Source organism: Pinus tabuliformis, chromosome 3_2 (genome assembly GCF_031772625.1).
Source record: "Pinus tabuliformis cultivar Carrire ecotype Pingquan chromosome 3_2, CPIR1, whole genome shotgun sequence".
NCBI lineage: Eukaryota > Viridiplantae > Streptophyta > Pinopsida > Pinales > Pinaceae > Pinus > Pinus tabuliformis.
In genome coordinates this window covers 513,704,453-513,715,664 of record NC_142302.1, presented here as the reverse complement: position 1 = coordinate 513,715,664, position 11,212 = coordinate 513,704,453, and the positions used below count along the sequence as shown (strand labels likewise).

At 38.0% G+C, this 11,212-nt stretch overlaps 1 pseudogene; it reads right to left on the bottom strand.

Moving 5' to 3' along the window:
* Positions 1-9,685: 9,685 nt before the first annotated feature.
* Positions 9,686-11,006, bottom strand: LOC149181578 (mitogen-activated protein kinase kinase 9 pseudogene; annotated as a pseudogene).
* Between the last annotated feature and the right edge of the window lie 206 nt (positions 11,007-11,212).

Genomic DNA, 11,212 nt, shown 5'->3' with positions numbered 1-11,212 from the left:
ATCAGAACTGTAATTCCATAGGAATTACGAATTACACTATCGGCGGGGCTTTTGAATGGAATTAACGTAACAGTGCATGAAATACACTATCGGCGGCTTCAAATGGCCATAATGTGATTATTCATGGAAATACACTATCGGCGTGGTTTAATTGCCATAGTGCTATTACGCATGAAAATACACTATCAACGACTTTTTTCAAAGGGATGCGTTAATACACAAATACACTATCAGCAGGTCTTTTCTCCATAAAATAGAGTAACACTATCGGCAATTGCTATCGGCAGTTCCTATGGAATGGAACATAACATAACGACCCTTCCCGATGCGATAACACGTGGAGTTATCGGCAATCGCAATCGGTGATTCCAATACTCCCTCACTAAGCTCTTCCCACTCAAGACTTGCGATGCGATAAGCCCGCGGACCCGATAGGTTATAATTTCCCCTTTATAGTGTTTCGGATCCGGAAGTCGCAACTTCGGACTTCGGCACTTCAAAGGGTTAGTCCCTCTCTGCTCAAACACTGTGATGCGATAATACTTGCGGACCCAATATGGGTATTAGCCACGTTTAATAAGACTTCAAGTCTGGAACTCAATTCTGACTAAGTTTTTCATGGTTTCTCAGTGTAAACTAGTAATTTGCCTGCGGGACCAAACAACGCATATAAAGGTAACAGGGGATGCCGATACACAGGAAAATCACTCCAACAGACTTTAATCAAAGTATTAGTTGGAAACAAAGCCGAACCACTGTTAGAAAAGCTTAACAGATAATGCCGTGTGAAACCAAAATTACGCATAAACAACAGTTTAATAGACAAATATAGTTCAGATGCACAGAAAGGTTTTCAGAGGTCACCACGCCTCCGGGATCGACCAATACACAGAGAAATACCCTCTTCCTTTGAGAAATATGCGATAAAAGCATGCGGTCCAAATCCTTTTACAATAACATCAAACTTACATATATACTGGTTTGTGCTAACAACCAGATCCTAAAACAGAGGCTTAATTTATTGCAATTATCAGTTCTGCAAGACATCCTCCTCGAGAACCTCCACTATGATAACTAATCCTATTTGTCTAGTGAGCTATTCTTCTCGAGAACCTCTACTATGGTTTAACTAATCAACACTTATTACATCATGATTTATTCCTAGATTCTATCTCTATGCTAAACTAGAAAAACATGGAAATTGATGGCTAAAGGATCCCACTCCTTTGCTTGTAGATTTTTTTGTATTTTTGGAATAAGTTTGAAGATTTTTCCCTCCAAGTCTCATGCTCCTGCATTAGACTCCCGGGCTCCTGTCCATGAGCTCTTCTACAGAACTGCCCAACTTCTATAGCATGTTTTCTGTTACCCAAGTAGCTTTAGCAATTAGTTGATCCTTCCATTTGACGAAATACTGAAAGTACTCCAGTCCTCTGGTTTTCTTGAACACTTTCTTGTCCAAAATCCTTTCTGGCTGCAATTCTTTTGCTATAGGTAACTGTTTTACCCAGTCAATCTCTTGTGTCTCTTGATCTTGTGTTGTATCATTTGCAGTTTCACCTTCATACTTGTACAGGTCAACAACATTGAAAATTGGAGATATTCCAACATTAGGGGGTAATTCAATTTCATATGCATTTGCAGAAAACTTCCTTAATACTTTGCATGGTCCAATTTTCTTGAACTTCAATTTGTTATACTCCCTCTTTGGAAATCTTTCCTTCCTTAAATGTGCTAAAACCAAATCTCCAACTTCAAAGTTCACCTCTCTTCTTCTCATGTCTGCTCTGGTTTTGTACTTGATGTTGCTATCCTGTAGTTGTTGTTTCACTTGCTCATGTATTGCTTGCATTTCTGAAGCAAAATCTTCTCCCTCTACACTTCTCATCTCATCTTTTCCCAAGTTTCTTAACTCAGATACTCCTCTTGGATGCATTCCATAAAATATATGGAATGGACTCTGTCTTGTACTCCTGTTAGGTGAGTCATTATATGCATATTCAGCTTGTGCCAACACTTGATCCCACTGCTTTGGATTTTTTGCAGTAAGACTCCTTAAAAGATTGCCCAAACTCCTATTCACTACTTCAGTTTGTCCATCAGTTTGTGGATGATAGGTAGAATTGAAACTCAGTTTAGTTCCTAACTTCTTCCATAATGTCCTCCATAAATGTCCCAAATTTTGAATCTCTGTCTGAGACAATACTTTTAGGCAACCCATGCAATCTTACTATCTCCTTGAAAAACAACTTAGCAATGTGAGTAGCATCACTAGTTTTATAACATGGAATAAAATGTGCCATTTTTGAAAATCTGTCCACTACAAAAAAAATTGAATCATTTCCTCTTTGAGTCTTTGGTAAGCCCAAAACAAAATCCATACTTACCATATCCCAAGGCCTATTTGGAATTGGTAATGGAACATACAAACCTGTGTTTTGGCTTCTTCCCTTTGCATATTGATAGATTTTGCAATTTTTCACATACTTTTCCACTTCAGATCTCATTTTCAACCAAAAATAAAATCTGCTCAACTGTTCATAATTCTTCTCTATACCAAAATGTCCTGCAAGTCCACCACTATGTTTCTCTTTGATTAAGTTCTTCCTCATAGAATAGTTTGGTATACACAGCTGATTTCTCTTAGACAATAGTCCATCTTGTAGGAAATAATCCAACCATTTATTCCTATCCATAAAAATAGGATTCTTACAAGCTTCAAATGCCTCTTTAAAATTTGAATCTGTTTCATATAATTCTTTAAAAAAATCAAAACCCAACACTCCAATTTGACTCTCTTGAAGTAATATATTTATCCTACTTAAGGCATTTGCAAATTTGTTTGATTGGCCATTTATGTGCTTCAAAACAAAGTGGAAACCTTGAAGATACTCTACCCATTTAGCATGTTTCTGGCTAAGCTTTGGCTGCTACATAATATACTGTAGTGCATGGTTATCTAAATAAAGTATGAACTCCTTTGACATTAGATAATGTCTCCACTTCTTTAATGACTGCACAACTACATAGAACTCTTTATCATAAGAAGAATACTTCTTCTTTGAATCATTCATCTTTTCAGTAAAATAAGCTATAGGTTTGTCTTCGTGACATAAAACACCTCCAATAGCTTCTCTGCTGGCATCACACTTCACTTGGAAAGGCTTACTAAAATCAGGTAGAACCAAAATGGGTTTTTCAGTGATTTTTTTCTTCAAGAGCTAAAAATTCTTTTCTGCTTCAACAATCCATCTAAATGGTTGTTTATCCTTCTTTATGGTATCAATAATGGTAGCATTGATCTTAATTTTTTTATGAACTTCCTATAAAAACTAGCAAGACCATGGAAACTTCTTATCTCAAAAACAGTTTTAGGTGAAGGCCACTCCATGATTGCCTTGATCTTCTCTGGATCCATCTTCAGCCCTTCAGCAGAAATAAAAAAACCCAAATACAGTAACTCATCTTTCATGAATGAAAACTTCTTCAAATTCAGCAATAATTTCTCTTGTTGTAAGCTTTGTAAGACATAATTAAGATGTCTCATGTGATCCTCCCTAGACCTGTTGTAAACTAATATATCGTCCAGATATACTATTACAAATTTACCAATAAATTCTTTAAGAACTTCATTCATGAGTCTCATAAACAAATTTGGTGCATTTGACAACCCAAAAGGAATTACTCTCCACTCATACAATCCCTCATTTGTCTTAAAGGCAGCTTTCTACTCATTCCCTTCTCTTATCCTTATCTAATGATACCCGCTCTTAAGATCTAGTTTTGTAAAATACTTTGCTCCACTCAAACAATCCATTAAATCTTCAATTCTAGGTAAAGGAAATCTGTACCTGATTTTGATTTTATTGATGGCTCTTGAATCAGTACACATTCTCCTGCCTCTATCTTTCTTTGGACTCAACACTGTTGGTACTGCACAAGGACTCAAACTTTCTTTGATTAGTCCTTTGTCAAGCAGTTCTTGAACCTGCTTCCTAACCTCTTCATTTTCTTTAGGATTCATTCTGTAAGCTGCTTTATTAGGTAGATTTGCTCCAAGAATTAAATCTATGTGATGGCTAATTCTTCTAATGGGTGGTAACTCATTAGGCAAATCATCAATAATGATATCACAATAGTTGTCCAACATTTCTTGAATTCCAATGGGTAAATCAGAAACTTTAGTAGAATTCATTATTACCTTGGGCTTGCAATTACAACAACGTTTACCTCATTCTGTTCAATCTGCTGCAAGTATTCCTTTCCTCCCAATAATAGACTTTTTTGATCAATATTCTTTCCTGATGCATATTCTTCTCCCATAGGCAACAATGTATGATTGATACCATCTTTACCAAACTTGTAGGTGTTTCTTTTCCCATCATGCATAGCTCCTCTGTCATATTTCCAAGGTCTTCCAAGCAATATGTGACACACATCCATTGGCATCACATCACATACAATTTTGTTCTTATATTTTCCCAACTACAACTCCACTTCACACTATTCATTCACTAACAACTGATGTCCCTTTTGTAACCATGACACCTTGTAAGGTGTTGTATGTTTCATTGTCTTTAGCTTCAATTTCTCCACCACTTCTGCAGAGACCAAATTATCGATGCTGCCACTATCAATGATCATCTGACAACATTTCCCTTGAACCTTACACACTGTTCTGAACAAATTATTTCTTTGTGATGGTTCAACTATCTCCTTTGTTGGCTTGAGCAAAAATTTATTGACTACCAAACATTCTCCTCTCTCTGGTATATTTTCTTCTTTTGTCACTGTTGTTGTTGTTGTTGCTTCTCCCTCAACTTGAGCAACAATTGCATTCCTTTGGCTTGTTCCTGCATTCTCTGGGCACTCAAAAGCTCTGTGTCCCAGTTTGTTACATCTGTAACATCTTACTTCTCTTCCTCTGCCTCTACCTCCTCTTCCTCTAGAAAAACTCCCTCTTCCACTTGCATCACCTCCTGTGGTTGCATGCTGGGTTGAGCTGCTGCTAGCTCCATCTTTAGGTGTTGTAGATCTTCCTCTACCACCTTGACTTCCCCTTCCTCGGAAAGTACCTCTCCCTCTGGCAGACTACTTCCTCATGAGTTTTTCTTCAGCTTTTAGTACCATCTGATAAGCTTCCTCTACTATTTTAGGAGACAGTATACTTATCTCATCTTGAATGTCCATCCTAAGACCATTCACATATCTAGCCACCTTCACATCTGTACCCTGAGTTTGTCCAACTCTTATGCTTACCTTATAGAATTCCTCTATATATTCTCTCACTGTCATCCAGACCTGTATCTAAGATTCTGCATCTATCTGAACAAGGTTTGCTAATAATTACTTGGTAGAAACTTACCTCTTAGCTTTGCTACCATCTTGTTCCAATTTCTGATTGGCTGCTTGCCAAGGCTCTTTCTTTCTGCCTACACTCCATCCCACCAAAGTGTTGCATGTCCTTTTAGCTTCGTGATAACAAAATTTACTTTCTTCTCATCTTTTGTTTCTTCATAGTCAAAGAATTTCTCCATGCCATTAATCTAGTCTATCAATTCTTCTGGATTCAATCCTCCTTCATATGTTGAAACCTCAGTCTTTGGCCTAGCTGTGGATCTCAACACTGACTGGAAGAATCTCATCTCAGGAGTAACTGCTACAGTTTCCTCCTCTCCTTCAGCTTCAACCTCAGGCTCACTAACATCTCCATCATCTATATTTCTCCCTGCTGTTAATGCTTCCATTCTAGCCTGCATCTGTTGCATAGCTTCCATCACTTCAGCATTTGCAACTGGCCGACCTCTTCCACCACGTCCTCATCCTCTTCCAACTTTGAAAGCCATATTAGGTCTCCTTCTCTTGCTTCTGAGATTCAATTCAGTGTCAAAAGGTTGCTCTGATACCACTAATGGTGGCCTGGGTGCAGGCGATATAGACAATCTTGTAAATCCTGCTACAATTTCTTCTAATTCTGGCTGAATCTCTTCTTCAATCCCAACCGGAGTATCAATCATCTATTTCTAGACTGACTGTTTAATTAACTTTCCCTTTTTGCCACTATCACCACTCTTTTCTCCTTAATCGCCCCAACCCTTGTTATTGGGAACAATTTACACAATAGAGCCTCTTTTCCACTATCGGAATTGTAATTCCATAGGAATTACGAATTACACTATCGGCAGGGCTTTTGAATGGAATTAACGTAACAGTGCATGAAATACACTATCGGCGGCTTCAAATGGCCATAATGCAATTATTCATGGAAATACACTATCTGCGTGGTTTAATTGCCGTAGTGCTATTACGCATGAAAATACACTATCAGCGGCTTTTTTCAAAGGGATGCGTTAATACGCAAATACACTATCAGTGGGTCTTTTCTCCATAAAATAGAGTAACACTATCGGCAGTTCCTATGGAAGGGAACATAACATAACGATCCTTCCCGATGCGATAACACGTGGAGTTATCGGCAATCGCAATCGATGATTCCAATACTCCCTCGCTAAGCTCTTCCCGCTCAAGACTTGTGATGCGATAAGCCCGTGGACTCGATAGGTTATAATTTCTCCTTTATAGTGTTTCGGATCCAGAAGTCGCAACTTTGGACGTTGGCACTTTAAAGGGCCAGTCCCTCTCTGCTCAAACACTGTAATGCGATAATACTTGCAGACCCAATATGGGTATTAGCCATGTTTAATAAGACTTCAAGTCCAGAACTCAATTTCGCCTAAGTTTTTCACGGTTTCTCAGTGTAAACCAGTAATTTTCCTGTGGGACCAAACAACACATATAAAGGTAACAGGGGACGCCAATACACAGGAAAATCACTCCAACAGACTTTAATCAAAGTATTAGTTGGAAACAAAGCCGAACCACTGTTAGAAAAGCTTAACAGATAATGCCGCGTGAAACCAAAATTACGCATAAACAACAGTTTAACAGACAAATACAATTCAGATGCATAGAAAGGTTTTCAGAGGTCACCATGCCTCAGACATCGACCAATACACAGAGAAATACCATCTTCCTTTGAGAAATATGCAATAAAAGCATGTGGTCCAAATCCTTTTACAATACATCAAACTTACATATATACTGGTTCGTGCTAACAACCAGATCCTAAAGCAGAGGCTTAATTTATTGCAAACATCAGTTCTGAAAGACATCCTCCTCGAGAACCTCCACTATGCTAACTAATCCTATCTATTCAACGAGGTATTCTCCTCGAGAACCTCCACTATGGTTTAACTAATCAACACTTATTACATCATGATTTATTCCTAGATTCTATCTCTATGCTAAACTAGAAAAGCATGGAAATTGATGGCTAAAGGATCCCACTCCTTTGCTTGTAGATTTTTTTGTATTATTGGAATAAGTTTGAAGATTTTTCCCTCCAAGTCTCATGCTCCTGCATCACATGCCAACATGAACGGTATAGTTTTTAGCTCAGAAATTACCTATACTATTTCTAGCTTTATCCCTAGGGATTTTGTAGGTGTTATCATCTTCTCTCTAAGATGAATCAGGAGACTTATGTAATGTAGATGATTTTCCTTAACTTGATAATTACTTGTGATATGCGTTGGCCTTTTATTACTTTATGAGTTCTTGTTCATCAAGCAATTACCAAAACAATGAAGATCACAAGAAGATATAGGCTCCAAGCTAAGGCAAAACCTCTTCAAGGGGAAAACCCCAAAAAATGTTTATCTTCTTATATAGAATCTACTTTACAAAGATACTTCCATGACCCAAAGATCAAGGCCAACAATCTTAGCAAGCACCAAGTCAACCCCCAACAAGATCTTCTCTAAGGCAATTTCCAGTCTTTGACTTACTGCAACTTCGTCCAAGAATTTCGGCCCTGCAACTGTTCTTTAGAATTTTGGGCCTATAAATTCAGCCTACTGTAATTGCAGTTGCATAGAAACCCTAAGTTTGCATGTGTGAAGAGAGAGAGAGAGATTTAGCCCAAGAAACTTCGATTCTTCCTTCTTTTCTTCGTCCTTCTAGTTCTTCTTCTCCTTCGCTATTGTAGATCGAACTTGTCTTGGATGAGTGTCTCAAATGTGGTCAAGCTCCTTGTATTTATAACCTCCTTGAGGGGTCGAATAGCCCTCCTTTAGGCCAACTTGATCCACTCTTGGGTCGACTTGGTCTTGGGATACAAAAATGGTTTTTTCTTGATAAAACAAATATATTTCTTTATTATAGTGAGTGAAAATGAGACTATAACACATGACCAATATTATTTTTTATCCTAAAAAAACTTAGAAAACCTAAAAGCAAGAAGAACATGCTTTTGACTCAAACTTGAATATAAAACCTATACTCCAAAATAAAATATAAATTTTTTCCTTCCTTTATAAAAAATATATAATATCACTCAGATTATCATAAAAACCTAACCTGATTACAATTTCCAACAAAAACTTAAATCCAGAAAACATAATTAAAAAGAACTAACTCCATACTTTTTAAATATTATATTTATTAAAATTATTAAAAATTCTTAAATTTGTTTTATAAAATCTACATCAATAAAAAATATTGAAATACATTGCTTAAACATTTAGGTAAACTATTTTATACACAAGCGGAAGTTCAAAAGTTTAAAATATTTAACTTTATTGTAATTCATATAAAATTTCTATTATAGTGTTTGTCAATACAAAAATTCTGTCAATGATAATTTTAAAAAGAAAATGCACGGTAATTATCATCATTATAAAATTTAAAATTTGATAAAATTCCATTGAGGAAGGATGATATTTCAATGAATATATACTACCCATCTTATCAAATTTCACTATTGATGGGATAGAGTGAGGATAATTTATTACTGTTTAATATTGGTGGGAAGGGATAATGATGATAATTCTAATAATGTGCACTTTATTGAAACTCATTGTGCCATACAAGATGACTCAGCTAGCTATTGAATTGTCCATTCTGTCACCAACTCTGAGTTTGTTTGTTTTGATGGAACTCATATGCACTTTATTGAAAGTAACAGAGGGAGAAGAAAACAATTCAATTTAATTACACTTTACATCTCAGTGCTTGACGAGCCAATTAAGCAATATGGTGTTATTATTAATAAATTAGCCAAAATAAAAATAATTTCTCCAGTTTGCGTTTGCATGTTTGCAAGTAAATGATTCAAAATCATGGATATTATCTGATGATGAATTATACTGGTTGGTTCGAAAAGTGTTGACAAATGTCTCTCTTTATATGATTTACGCTGAAGTTCTACTTATAAATATTATATTCTTGTCAAAAATTTTAGATAGACCGTAATTAAGTGCGCTAATTTTAAATAGAGAGTGATTAAATGTGCTGTTAAAATAATTTTAAATATTAAATTACTAGTTTAATTCTCTTTCAAATATATCTGAGGATTATTTTTGAATAACATAATCATAATTTTATTTAAGTATTATTCTATGACCATGATATAATCGCTAGTAAATGAGTCAAAATCATGGACATTATGGTCTCGTCAATAATTTTAGATAGACAGTGATTAGGTGGGCTGTTAAAACAATCTTAAATATTAAATCACTAGTTTAATTCCCTTTCAAATATATTTGAGTATTATTCTTGAACAAAATAACCATAATTTTATTTAAGTATTATTCTTAAACATGATCATAATATAATTGCCAGTAAATGAGTCAAAATCATGAATATTATAGTCTCGTCAATAATTTACATAAACAATGATCAAGTAAGCTCTTAATGCAATCTTGAATATTAAATCACTAGTTTAATTCTTATTTGAGTATTATTCTTGAACAACATAACTATAATTCTATTTAAATATTATTCTTAAACATGACCATGATATAATCGCCAAAACCCAACTTTAAAATAAGAAAATAAGTAAAACAACTGGCATCGACCAATTGGGCCAATCCAATGACGCTAAGGAAGAGACACCTGAGATGCCTGGGTCAGGAAAGGATGAGCGAGCAACTGAGACGCCGTCCAGCGCAACCCGGCGTCCTTCTGCAAGCAGCAGCGGATGAAGCTCTGGAACTCCGGAGAAGCCGAGGGCGGGGGAGCGGGTGGTTCCCCATCGCATATCAGGTACATGAGCGTCGGCCAGTCGAGCTGGATCCCGGTCTCCAGGAAAGGCAACCGCCCGACATAGCATTCCAGGAGGGTGAGCCCGAGGCTCCACATATCCCCGGCGTACCCGTTGTAGCGCCCGTCGTTCTTACCGGGATCAATTCTTTCGGGGCTCATGTAGGCGTAGGTTCCGACGCAGGAATTGCAGGGATCCAGCGTCCTCGATAGAATCCTGCTCACGCCGAAATCCGCGATCTTCACCTGGCGCGCGCTGTTGAGCAGAAGATTCGAAGGCTTGATGTCTCTGTGCACGATCTTGTGGGCGTGGAGATACTTGAGGCCGTGGAGAACCTGTCTCGCGACGGCGGCAAGAAAGGGCTCGGGCATCCGGCCGCATTTTTCGAGCGAGCCCCCGTCCATGTATTCCAGCACGAACTGGATCTCACCGCCCCTGTCATAGACGCCGTGGCACTTGACCACGTACGGGGAATCGGTTTTCCGCAGGATGTCCATCTCGCGAACGATCTGGCGACGGGTGGAAAGATCGTGGTTGCCATGGACGACCTTGAGGGCGTACAGCGTCTCGGTTGCCCTGTGCCGAACCTTGTACACCTTGCCCTCACTGCCGTAGCCCAGAATTCCCAGTTTCTCCAGCTCCGACGGATTCAGCTCCGCTGCCACCGCCGGTCTCGGAGGCGGTGGTGGCAACGGCAATGGCAAGGGCACCGGGACGGCATTGTAGGCGAACGGCTCTTCGCGCGGGGGAATGGGGAGCGTCAGCCCCGGCGGCCTGTGGCTGCTCCGTCTCGATCCTCCACTCGCCGGGATTCGATCCTCTGACATGCTATTGCTTCCTTTCAGAATGGGGAAATTGGGAAATTAAATTAAGAGGGTGAGGCAATGAAGTAGAAAGGCCCTTGTAAGCACGACGTTTATTGCCTTTTTATGTATATATAATTAAAGAACGACATCCAGTCAAATTTGTGAAATTCAAGTAAATTTCTCTCAAATGCAGTACGATGGAAACTTCCGGGTTTGACCAGTTTGGGATCTTTGAAATATTTCAATGAGGCATTCACACAGGGTTATGGTTTCATTATAATTTTAATTTTAATTTAATTTCGTG